At 41.5% G+C, this 9,482-nt stretch overlaps 3 non-coding genes across 3 annotated transcripts; all 3 read left to right on the top strand.

Moving 5' to 3' along the window:
- The first annotated feature begins 5,388 nt into the window (after positions 1–5,388).
- Positions 5,389–5,478, top strand: trnar-ucu (transfer RNA arginine (anticodon UCU)). Its single transcript is given in 2 exon segments — positions 5,389–5,425; positions 5,443–5,478. It is a non-coding gene; the product is annotated as a tRNA-Arg (tRNA).
- Positions 5,479–8,777: 3,299 nt separating this feature from the next.
- Positions 8,778–8,851, top strand: trnat-agu (transfer RNA threonine (anticodon AGU)). The gene has a single exon. It is a non-coding gene; the product is annotated as a tRNA-Thr (tRNA).
- A 236-nt stretch (positions 8,852–9,087) lies between these two features.
- Positions 9,088–9,177, top strand: trnar-ucu (transfer RNA arginine (anticodon UCU)). Its single transcript is given in 2 exon segments — positions 9,088–9,124; positions 9,142–9,177. It is a non-coding gene; the product is annotated as a tRNA-Arg (tRNA).
- The last annotated feature ends 305 nt before the right edge of the window (positions 9,178–9,482 follow it).

The raw sequence follows: 9,482 nt of genomic DNA, 5'->3' as shown, positions 1-9,482 counted from the left end.
AATGGTATCGGATCGGTACTGTGTATTGATCAATAAGTTTATGTATTGGTATCGATTATGTATGGTGTATCTGTAAATGTAACATATAGGAAACAACATATGACAGCATTATTGTAAGGCATTTCTGGCAACTTCACTGGTTAATAGAATATGCCTACATTGATAAATCCCCTTAAGTTGCACCCTGATTGGTGAATGTTTAGCATGTCAAATGTATGCTTGAATGTGATTGGCTAATACCAACCACAATAATTGACATATCAAGTCCTCTGGTCAGACTATTACAGAACAGGCTAAAGATGCAGCATGTAAAATTGTAGGTTGACTGGATGAATGGTTTCTAAGAGTTATGTACTATTGGCCTCGCTTTCTTGTGACAAATGTCCACCAAACTTGACATACCCCCTCAAAATAATGTGCTGAACAGATTTTGTTAAAATGGGCTTGTTCAAAGTCAAAGTGTTCAAAAGGTACAAGTTATTCCTTATAATTATTATTAATTATAAATATTGCAGGTATTTTGCTACCAGATGTGTGAGGATTGGCAAAAAAATTCTTGAAGTAGAAAGGATCAAGAAATTACCCCCCCCCCCCCCCAAAAAAAAAAAAGAATTTTGTGTGTAGGACACAGATGCTACAGACCAGATGCTATTGAATAAAAACGCTTAATGCTTTGTTGTAACGCCACCATCAGGCCAGTGAATGTCATTTTTCTTGAAGCTGCTGTAACTTTGTTGTGTCCATATGCAATGTGTTTAATGCATATATTAAACAAATTCGTTGTTACAGATTTAGGACACTGGGGGGCACTAGTGGACTGTTTAAGGTAAGAGAAAGAAGAGAGGAAAGGAGGAGAAGAATAAACAAAATAGTAAGCTCTCTGTTCCATAATCGTGTGTGGTTAATGTCTGACTCTGAACGACAAGCAACACAACAAAGTGGCGACGAGAGAAGGAGTGAAGATACAGACATGGCTCTGCTCTCCTTGCAACCTCCTGCTGTGTTCCTGGACTGCCCAGGCAACCCGACAATTCCATTTGCTACTTGGAAAATGCTATTCGATAACTATCTGCTTGCTGTCGGGGGAGGCGAGTTTCCTGCCGAGAGGAAGAGAGCCTTGCTTATTCACTGCTTGGGAACGGAGGGTAACCGAATCTACAGCACCTTACCACTCGAAAAAGATGACTATGAGGGCTCAGTAAAGGCTTTGGAGAAGCACTTCAGTCCAAAACTAAACATTGTCGCAGAAAGATACCGCTTTAGGCAAAGAGCACAAGCTGTAGGTGAGTCAAGTGATCACTATGTCGCAGCATTGCGTGAACTGGTAAAAAAATGTCAGTTTGGAGCTATGGAGGATGAGATGCTTCGGGATCAAATTGTAGAGAAAACAAACAGTTCCCGCATCCGTGAAAGACTTTTAATGGAAGAAGGTTTGACACTGGATAAAACTCTGGATGTAGCCAGGCGTACTGAAGCCGCTATAGCTGTTAGCGATTTCTGTGACTGATACAAAGCCCGTTGCTGCTGTGCAAGTGCAAAAGAAGGCCCGTAACCCAAAAAAAAACCTGCTCGTAAAACTGATGGTGCTACGTCATGCTACCGGTGTGGTGCTGCTGAGCACAAAGCAAATGACAAGTCGTGCCCTGCAACAAACTCTAAATGCAAGTCATGTGGAAAATTGGGACACTTCTCAAGAGTATGCAAGTCCTCTCGAAAGCCAGTTAATGAAGTGACTGTGCCTGAAATGTGTGTTTTAAGTGTTGAAAATAATTTCACTGTTGATGCAATTTAACTAATGTGCCCTGTTACCATCACTCTACCAAATACTACTGCTGCATGTAATGTAAAATTGCTAGTTGATACAGGATCTGGCGTTTCTATACTGCCTAACAGTATTTACAATGCTAATTTTAGCTCAGTTAAACTGCATAATCCAAAAGTGCAGCTTGTGACGTATTCTAAGGAAAAACTGAATGTGATAGGATGTCTTAGAGCTGACGTTACTCACAATGGTAGTACTGCCTCTACTGACTTTTACATAGTGAAGACAGGGACACCCGAACTGGGCATGGACCTGGTTACTGCTCTCCAGCTGCAGATTAAAGGAGGACAGTTACTAACACAGGCGTCGGAAATCTGTGCAACGCTCCACCGAGCCAAAGCTCCATCTACTCACTTTGAACATGATGGTGGGTCACCTGCCACGTTCGGATGTGCGAGAAACTTCGTGCACAAAGTGAAGCTCCGGCCTGATGTGAAGCCTGTACGACAGAACCTCCGACACTTACCTCTCTCAGTTCGCGATGCTGTCTCCGAGGAACTCAAGGACCTGGAAAAACACGGCATAATTGAGAAAATTGATGCGTCTGAATGGGTCTCTCCAATTGTGGTCACCAAAAAAGAGAACTGGTGGCATACGCATGTGTGTTAACCTGGGGGAACTTAACAAGGCTGTGATTAGGGATAGCCATCCATTGCCACTGATTGAGGACATTCTGTCAGAACTGCGTGGCGCCGTGATGTTCTCAACTCTGGATTTGAAATCTGCTTACCATCAACTGACGCTGCATGAAGAGAGTAGGGGGCTCACTGCTTTCATTACACATGAAGGACTGTACCGGTACTGCAGAGTCCCATATGGACTGTGTTCAGCCCCAGCAGCTTTCCAAAAGATGATGATGCAGATTCTCAGTGGCATGAAGGGGGTGCAATGCTACCTTGATGACGTCATTACATATGGATCGTCAGAGGCGGAGCATGACGCCAACCTGAGTGCGGTGTTGCGCAAAATCAATGATGCTGGACTGAAGCTCAATGTTAACAAATGCCAACTCCGGCAAACCACACTAAGCTTCCTTGGTCAAAAGATTGGACCAGAGGGTCTGCTGCCAGATGACTCTCACGTTGCTGCTATTCTGAATGCACCGTCCCCTTCCGATCCTACAACCTTGCGCTCTTTCCTTGGCCTGAGTGCATGGTACAGCAAGTTTGTGCCAAATTACGCAACTGTCGTTGAGCCCATGAGAGCTCTTCTTTGAAAAGATTGTTCATTTCACTGGAACAAGACAGCTCAAGCAGCATTTAAGCAAGTCAAGCAGTTGATTGTGCATAGCACTGCACTGGTGATGTTTGACCCCAGTAAGTCAACCATTGTTTCAACAGATGCCTCAGACTATGGGGTAGGTGCAGTCTTGACTCAGATGGACAGTAACGGGGCAGAGCAGACTGTTGCTTTTGCATCTCGCAGTCTTTCTGAGGCAGAGAGGAAATACTCTATAGTCGAGAAGGAAGCGCTAGCTTGCGTCTGGGCTGCCGAGAAATGGCGGACATGGCTGTGGGGAAGGAGATTCCTGTTACGCACTGATCACCAAGCACTTACCACGCTGCTGACTACCAAAGGCAATAACCGTGCTGGTCTCCGCATTACCCGATGGTCTGCTCGTCTCCTAGAGTTTGACTACGACGTTGAATACAGAACAGGGTCCCTGAACCATGTTGCTGACTGCCTGTCGAGACTCCCACTGCCTGAAACTGACACTGCATACGCAGAAGAGATTGAGTCAGTGGCTGCCATACTCAACATACAGCCATACTTTCCAATTCGCCATGAACTTGCTGTCATGAATGAATGCATAGTCAGAGGGTCTCACAGATTACTTGTGCCAGAGTCATTGCAGAAAAGACTCATTGTGCTAGCCCATGAAACCCACCAGGGTATTGTGCGTACCAAACAACGCCTTAGAGAGTTGTACTGGTGGCCCAAAATGGACTCTCAGATAGAAATATGCATTAAGAACTGCTCAACCTGCCAACAGAATGACAAGACAACTGTCACCCATGATGCTCCACTGCAACCAGTTCCCCTACCAGCTGCTGCTTGGGAAAAGGTGTCCGTAGACATCATAGGCCCATTTGAGAAAGCTCCTCCTGATTGTAGATTTGCCATATCACTGGTAGATTACTTTAGTAAATGGCCTGAAGTAGCGTTTGCTCACCGCGTTGACACAGCTACTATTATACAGTTCCTGACTGCCCTTTTCTCTCGAAGGAATCCCAAAGACGCTGATAAGTGACAATGGTCCTCAATTTCTCTCTGCTGAGTTTGCTGACTTTCTCAAAGAGAGTGGAATACAACACCTGAGATCTTCAGTGTACTACCCAAGAGCTAATGGAGAAGTTGAGAGATTCAACAGAAGCGTTAAGGACTGCTTACAGACTGCATCCATTCAAGGAGAACCCTGGAAGTCATTCCTGAGAACTTACCTGAGGGACTACAGAGCAACTCCTCATTCAACCACTGGAGTATCCCCATCAGAACTGCTCCATGGCCAGCGAATGAGAACAAAGCTACAGGTGATCGATATGCCTGCCCCACTAACAGAGAAGAAAGCGATGCGAGAAAGAGTGGGGAGTAAACAACAGAAAATGAAAGCGTACACCGATCAGCAAAGACATGCCAAGTCTTCCAACTTCTGGCCTGGTGACAAAGTGAGGGTGAGGAAACCATGGAAAGTGAAGAAAGGAGAACTGAAGTTTTCTAAACCTAGAACTATCGTGACAAAGAAAGGACCGGATACATACTTGTTGGATGATGGAAGAACCTGGAACTCCTCACATCTGTCCGTACTTCCCAACTTGAGCACAGATGTGGATTCTGATAGGGCAATGGACTGTACTGATACAGGGACTGACCAAATAACTAACTCTGACTCGGTTAGCCAGTCCAGACCTGTCAGAATTAGAAATGCACCTAGCTGGACTAAAGATTTTGTTATGGAATGATCATAAAATGTGATTTACAATATTCAGGTTTTAGTTAAAGCGTTACTGTTACATTAATAATACTGTCAGGTTCTTCTGAGTTACAAGAAGGTATTCTTTGTTCAAGAGGGAAGATGTTGTGTCCATATGCAATGTGTTTAATGCATATATTAAACAAATTCGTTGTTACGGATTTAGGACACTGGGGAGCACTAGTGGACTGTTTGAGGTAAGAGAAAGAAGAGAGGAAAGGAGGGGAAGAATAAACAAAATAGTAAGCTCTCTGTTCCATAATCACGTGTGGTTAATGTCTGACTCTGAACGACAAGTCAACACAACAAGCGCCTGTCTAGTAAACAGGAGATCCTGGCTTGGAATCCCAGCGGTGCCTTTTCCTTTGGTAATCTTTAATCAGTAACTGCTACAATGAGTAAATCAACCCCTTTTTTATTGGTGTCAGACTATGACTAACAGTATGCAGAGCTTTGGTGTGTGCTTTGACTTGCAGATAATCATCAGACCACTGGGATTTACATATGCATAATAAATTTATTATTTGCCTCAAATATTAGCAGCACTACTGTTATTTTATAGGAAGGTTGGCCAAGGAACCAACTTCTTCGCATGGGCTCTGTGGTGCAATGGATAGCGCGTTGGACTTCTAGATAAATAGCTGGAGCAATTCAAAGGTTGTGGGTTCGAGTCCCACCAGAGTCGAGAGTGTTTCCTCTTCTTTATAGCTCTGTCTACTACCTTTTTGTACTTTTATTTGCAAGATTTTCTCTAGTCTTTTTACCTAATTAATAGCAATTTCAAACTTTCAGAAATATTCTGTTTGATGTTGGGGTATTGGAACATATTTGTGCTGCAGAAGATTCTGCATGTATTTGTGAAAAGTGAGATGAAGCAGTTTGAAATGTAGGATTTTAGCCTTTTCTGAATCAGAATGATGTTTGCTGATCCATTAAAAGATGTTTAAACAGAACCTGAAGGGTAAACAAAAGATGCTAAGTTTTGTGTGTACATTCTGCGTGACAAGGTCTAGTACTCTGTACATGTATATGATAGGTTTAAGCAATTGAGACAAGCTTTCAGAGTTGATGTTATTTGTTTCTGGAAAATGCAGAGGTTCCTAATCAGGGAAGTTTTTTTTTTTTGCTGTCTGTGTAAAGTTTGTATGCAAGAGAATGTTTTTGAGTTTGCCTCAAGCTATATTGTGTTGATATAGAAAATCAGTCAGGTAGGGTGCCGTGGCTTAGTTGGTTATAGCGCCTGTCTAGTAAACTGGAGATCCTGGGTTCGAATCCCAGCGGTGCCTTTTCCTTGGGTAATCTTTAATCAGTAACTGCTACAATGAGTAAATCAACCCTTTTTTTATTGGCGTCAGACTATGACTAACAGTATGCAGAGCTTTGGTGTGTGCTTAGACTTGCAGATAATCATCAGACCACTGGGATTTACATATGCATAGTAAATTTATTATTTGCCTCAAATATTAGCAGCACTACTGTTATTTTATAGGAAGGTTGGCCAAGGAACCAGTTTCTTCACCTGGGCTCTGTGGCGCAATGGATAGCTCATTGGACTTCTAGATAAATAGCTGGAGCAATTCAAAGGTTGTGGGTTCGAGTCCCACCAGAGTCGAGAGTGTTTCCTCTTCTTTATAGCTCTGTCTACTACCTTTTTGTACTTTTATTTGCAAGATTTTCTCTAGTCTTTTTACCTAATTAATAGCAATTTCAAACTTTCAGAAATATTCTGTTTGATGTTGGGGTATTGGAACATGTTTGTGCTGCAGAAGATTCTGCATGTATTTGTGAAAAGTGAGATGAAGCAGTTTGAAATGTAGGATTTTAGCCTTTTCTGAATCAGAATGATGTTTGCTGATCCATTAAAAGATGTTTAAACGGAACCTGAAGGGTAAACAAAAGATGCTAAGTTTTGTGTGTACATTCTGCGTGACAAGGTCTAGTACTCTGTACATGTGTATGATAGGTTTAAGCAATTGAGACAAGCTTTCAGAGTTGATGTTATTTGTTTCTGGAAAATGTAGAGGTTCCTAATCAGGGAAGTTGTTTTAGCTGTCTGTGTGAAGTTTGTATGCAAGAGAATGTTTTTGAGTTTGCCTGAAGCTATATTGTGTTGATATAGAAAACCCGTCAGGTAGGGCGCCGTGGCTTAGTTGGTTATAGCGCCTGTTTAGTAAACAGGAGATCCTGGGTTGTATTCCCAGCGGTGCCTTTTCCTTGGGTAATCTTTAATCAGTAACTGCTACAATGAGTAAATCAACCCTTTTTTTATTGGCGTCAGACTATGACTAACAGTATGCAGAGCTTTGGTGTGTGCTTAGACTTGCAGATAATCATCAGACCACTGGGATTTACATATGCATAGTAAATTTATTATTTGCCTCAAATATTAGCAGCACTACTGTTATTTGATAGGAAGGTTGGCCAAGGAACCAATTTCTTCACCTGGGCTCTGTGGCGCAATGGATAGCTCATTGGACTTCTAGATAAATAGCTGGAGCAATTCAAAGGTTGTGGGTTCGAGTCCCACCAGAGTCGAGAGTGTTTCCTCTTCTTTATAGCTCTGTCTACTACCTTTTTGTACTTTTATTTGCAAGATTTTCTCTAGTCTTTTTACCTAATTAATAGCAATTTCAAACTTTCAGAAATATTCTGTTTGATGTTGGGGTATTGGAACATGTTTGTGCTGCAGAAGATTCTGCATGTATTTGTGAAAAGTGAGATGAAGCAGTTTGAAATGTAGGATTTTAGCCTTTTCTGAATCAGAATGATGTTTGCTGATCCATTAAAAGATGTTTAAACGGAACCTGAAGGGTAAACAAAAGATGCTAAGTTTTGTGTGTACATTCTGCGTGACAAGGTCTAGTACTCTGTACATGTGTATGATAGGTTTAAGCAATTGAGACAAGCTTTCAGAGTTGATGTTATTTGTTTCTGGAAAATGTAGAGGTTCCTAATCAGGGAAGTTGTTTTAGCTGTCTGTGTGAAGTTTGTATGCAAGAGAATGTTTTTGAGTTTGCCTGAAGCTATATTGTGTTGATATAGAAAACCCGTCAGGTAGGGCGCCGTGGCTTAGTTGGTTATAGCGCCTGTTTAGTAAACAGGAGATCCTGGGTTGTATTCCCAGCGGTGCCTTTTCCTTGGGTAATCTTTAATCAGTAACTGCTACAATGAGTAAATCAACCCTTTTTTTATTGGCGTCAGACTATGACTAACAGTATGCAGAGCTTTGGTGTGTGCTTAGACTTGCAGATAATCATCAGACCACTGGGATTTACATATGCATAGTAAATTTATTATTTGCCTCAAATATTAGCAGCACTACTGTTATTTTATAGGAAGGTTGGCCAAGGAACCAATTTCTTCACCTGGGCTCTGTGGCGCAATGGATAGCTCATTGGACTTCTAGATAAATAGCTGGAGCAATTCAAAGGTTGTGGGTTCGAGTCCCACCAGAGTCGAGAGTGTTTCCTCTTCTTTATAGCTCTGTCTACTACCTTTTTGTACTTTTATTTGCAAGATTTTCTCTAGTCTTTTTACCTAATTAATAGCAATTTCAAACTTTCAGAAATATTCTGTTTGATGTTGGGGTATTGGAACATATTTGTGCTGCAGAAGATTCTGCATGTATTTGTGAAAAGTGAGATGAAGCAGTTTGAAATGTAGGATTTTAGCCTTTTCTGAATCAGAATGATGTTTGCTGATCCATTAAAAGATGTTTAAACGGAACCTGAAGGGTAAACAAAAGATGCTAAGTTTTGTGTGTACATTCTGCGTGACAAGGTCTAGTACTCTGTACATGTGTATGATAGGTTTAAGCAATTGAGACAAGCTTTCAGAGTTGATGTTATTTGTTTCTGGAAAATGCAGAGGTTCCTAATCAGGGAAGTTTTTTTTTTTGCTGTCTGTGTAAAGTTTGTATGCAAGAGAATGTTTTTGAGTTTGCCTCAAGCTATATTGTGTTGATATAGAAAATCAGTCAGGTAGGGTGCCGTGGCTTAGTTGGTTATAGCGCCTGTCTAGTAAACAGGAGATCCTGGGTTCGAATCCCAGCGGTGCCTTTTCCTTGGGTAATCTTTAATCAGTAACTGCTACAATGAGTAAATCAACCCTTTTTTTATTGGCGTCAGACTATGACTAACAGTATGCAGAGCTTTGGTGTGTGCTTAGACTTGCAGATAATCATCAGACCACTGGGATTTACATATGCATAGTAAATTTATTATTTGCCTCAAATATTAGCAGCACTACTGTTATTTTATAGGAAGGTTGGCCAAGGAACCCGTTTCTTCACCTGGGCTCTGTGGCGCAATGGATAGCGCGTTGGACTTCTAGATAAATAGCTGGAGCAATTCAAAGGTTGTGGGATCGAGTCCCACCAGAGTCGAGAGTGTTTCCTCTTCTTTATAGCTCTGTCTACTACCTTTTTGTACTTTTATTTGCAAGATTTTCTCTAGTCTTTTTACCTAATTAATAGCAATTTCAAACTTTCAGAAATATTCTGTTTGATGTTGGGGTATTGGAACATATTTGTGCTGCAGAAGATTCTGCATGTATTTGTGAAAAGTGAGATGAAGCAGTTTGAAATGTAGGATTTTAGCCTTTTCTGAATCAGAATGATGTTTGCTGATCCATTAAAAGATGTTTAAACAGAACCTGAAGGGTAAACAAAAGATGCTAAGTTTTGTGTGT

Source organism: Salminus brasiliensis, chromosome 4 (assembly GCF_030463535.1).
Source record: "Salminus brasiliensis chromosome 4, fSalBra1.hap2, whole genome shotgun sequence".
NCBI classification, from domain to species: domain Eukaryota; kingdom Metazoa; phylum Chordata; class Actinopteri; order Characiformes; family Bryconidae; genus Salminus; species Salminus brasiliensis.
The sequence above is the reverse complement of the archived record's forward strand: the minus strand, read 5'-3'. Positions and strand labels throughout refer to the sequence as shown.